The following is a 3,372-nucleotide window of genomic DNA, read 5'->3' as shown; positions in this document are numbered from 1 at the left end:
GCTAATCATCTGTCGGTTCTCACTCATGCTGGAATAGGATCCATTGATCCTTTTGCGTCTGTCACTACGCCCAACCCTTGTGAGTTTGAAGCTCGTCACAGTCATTCAATCCCTGAATCCTACTCGAAATACCACAGACAAGGTTTAGACTTTCCGGATTCTCAAGAGTGCTGCCAATGGATTCTAGCTTATACCACGAAGATTCTGATTAAGGAATCCAAGAGATACTCATTCAATCGAAGGTGGAATAGGAGTGGTTGTCATGCACGCGTTCATAGATTAAGAATGGTGATGAGTGTCACGGATCATCACATTCATCATATTGAAGTGCGAATGAACATCTTAGATAGAAACAAGCGTGTTTGAATAGAAAACAGAAATAATTGCATTAATTCATCGAGACATAGCAGAGCTCCTCACCTCCAACAATGGAGTTTAGAGACTCATGCCGTCAAAGAGTACAAAGTTCAGATCTAAAAATGTCATGAGATACAAAATAAATCTCTAAAAGTTGTTTAAATACTAAACTAGTAACCTAGGTTTACAGAAAATGAATAAGCTATGATAGATAGTGCAGAAATCCACTTCTGGGGCCCACTTGATATGTGCTGGGGCTGAGACTTGAGCTTTACACGTGCCTAGGCTGTTTCTGGAGTTAAACGCCAGGTTGTAACCTGTTTTGGGCGTTTAACTCCAACTTGTAACCTGTTTCTGGCGTTTAACGCCAGAATGCAACATGGAACTGGCGTTGAACGCCAGTTTATGTCATTTATCCTTGAGCAAAGTATGGACTATTATATATTTCTGGAAAGCCCTGGATGTCTACTTTCCAACGCAATTAAGAGCATACCATTTGGACTTCTGTAACTCCAGAAAATCCATTTTGAGTGCAGGGAGGTCAGAATCCAACAACATCTGCAGTCCTTTTTCAGCCGAGGTAAGCATCAAAGTGGTCCCCGAAGTTATCCTCGAGGATCAAAGTAATCCCTGAAGTTAAAAATTTGTCTAGATCGTCCCTGAAGTTGATCTCCGGTACTCATAGTGGTCCTTCCGGTGAATTTCGTCCAGCTGGCACAACCGGAAAGCTGACCTGGCGTCGTTGGTGACACGTTAGCAGCCCAACGGCTAGCTGACATGGCCTAGTAAACATTTTGGAGTCAATTTGGTCCCTAATTTTAGTTTAAAAACCCTAACCCCCAAATTGACTCTGTTCTCCTTTCTTCTCCTTTTCACCGCATGCCTTAGAAATCCATAGCCTCGATCAGAAGGCAATAATGATGTAATAGGCACTAATGACATTGATATGACATTAGGTGACTCAGATATTGTCGATATCTGTGTTGCCCAATGCCAACAATACCTCCCCTTCGAACTGAGATGCTTATGATGTCCTGTTTGAATAGAAATTTTAATAACCAAAGTAGTTTAGTGTAAGAAGATACAAGGTGATTATACTGTGCGCAAAGAAACCATTTTCAAACTGTCATAAATATAACACTAACCTCATTGTTGGAGTGGCTTGTTACATTTGGTCGAACAGAAGCAGCGAGAGCTAAATGCTGTTCCCAGGGCAGGGCATATACTGATCATCCTGCAACCAAATGAGACAGTTGAGAACTTAGACTTCCTTGCATATTTTAAAATGGTATTGTTTAATCACATTATTATTTTAACCAAAAAGCGGTTAATTGTTCAAGCAGACTTGTCATTCCAGTAACTTTTGCTTCTTTTCATAAATGATCAACACAAGGAAACTTTACATGGGATACAACTACAAATACAATTATGTCAAATTGATTGCTTTATTGATTGAAAAGGTCGCCTAAAATTTGATAAAGTAGATTTATGAAAACACTGACTATATTACATACCTAAACAGAAACAAATTCAGACTACAACTATTCTATGCTATGTTGGTGACATAGTTTCCAGTAACAAATTATACCACTCAAGGACATCTCACTAAAGAATTTCAAACCAAGGATGTGACCAAGATAAGTTGGTTGATCAGGCAAAAGGTGTCTTCATGTCACAAAATATCTCTGAAAGAGATTAGTCACTAAAATTCAAACCAGCAAAAAAAACTAATGTTGGAAGTAAAATGGAAGAACTGGTTTATGTTGTGGGATAACAAAAAACATTGTCACTAGTGGACCTTTCTGAATTTACTTTTTAGAGAGTAGAGCCTACCGCGGACTAGTAAATTTGACAACTCTCAGAATGACCCTACTGTTAATTAACAAAACAAATGGCAAGAATAACACATTTGATCCTCTGCACCTGTAGTTTTCCTGATATTTTAACAGTTTTTCCATTAGAACTTCTATTTAAATCTTCCGAAAATCTCTCATTAGCTAGTTGCTGAAGCAATGTCTCCATCTCATTGGGGCCAGCATCTGAAGTTTTTAACTGCTTAATGTGAACCACATCCATTCCTCCCATTTTTATGCCAACCACTATATGAGTACCATATTTCTGAATGAACCTGAAAAATCATGTCTGACTTAGTGCACACCCAGGTTCAAGGCAACAAAGAACACAAACTGAGGCTGTTCAATTAAGCACAAATACAGTTAAAAATTTCATGTGGAATCACAAAACAGGAATCAGCTTGCCCAATATATTGAAGAGGAAAGAATGATAACTTTCAAGGTAGCTAATTGACAGACAGAATCTGCTTTATATAAAATCAACAGGAAAGTTCAAGAAAAAGAAAGCTAAGACATGTTTCCAAATTAGATTCTTGTTTATAAATGAATACATTACACAAATTAATCATTGTTCATCATCAAAATCGGCAACTTGTAGAAGGCCACAGTTACTAATAAATCAGGACATCTAATAAGAGTTTATTCATAAATTCATCATTTGTTTATTCCTCCCTAGTCCCTTTCACAAATATAAATCTTCCATATTATTATAAGTTGTCAGTCTTGGAAATCAAAATCATCTGGTTTTAGAGTCTTAGAACTTTAACTCGTGAGGGCATCAAAGTGCTACTGCTACTTCCATGATTATTGAACCAAAGATATGTTGTCTTTTAAAATTTATATATTTCGATTTCTGCTAGCGAGGAAGTGTGGCTGCAAACAACATTTTAGTCAAATAGATTCCATTATCTTAACAATAACAACTTTATATTACCCGTATAGAGAACAATAACAACAATAGCAACAATAATAGAAAATTGAGGGGGGAGCAAGAAGAAGGAGAATTGTACTTACTCAGCAAGGGCAGCAGGGTTCCATGAAGTAGGAACTGCTCGTTTAACATCTTGAGAAAGAGTTAAGTGGGTTCTATTATTTGTATCCAACTCAACGTTATACAAAGTTATGAAGCAGCCATCAAAGGCTAGGCTTTTAGTGGAAGCTG

General features: G+C 37.5%; 1 long non-coding RNA gene across 1 annotated transcript; it reads right to left on the bottom strand.

The window, feature by feature from the left end:
• On the bottom strand, positions 1,451–3,372 carry LOC107647970. Its single transcript, XR_001621678.2, has 3 exons — positions 3,225–3,372; positions 2,281–2,485; positions 1,451–1,591 (listed from the first exon to the last, which is right to left on the bottom strand). It is a non-coding gene; the product is annotated as an uncharacterized LOC107647970 (long non-coding RNA).

Source organism: Arachis ipaensis, chromosome B06, assembly GCF_000816755.2.
Source record: "Arachis ipaensis cultivar K30076 chromosome B06, Araip1.1, whole genome shotgun sequence".
Lineage (NCBI taxonomy): Eukaryota > Viridiplantae > Streptophyta > Magnoliopsida > Fabales > Fabaceae > Arachis > Arachis ipaensis.
This window is presented reverse-complemented; position numbering and strand designations above follow the sequence as displayed.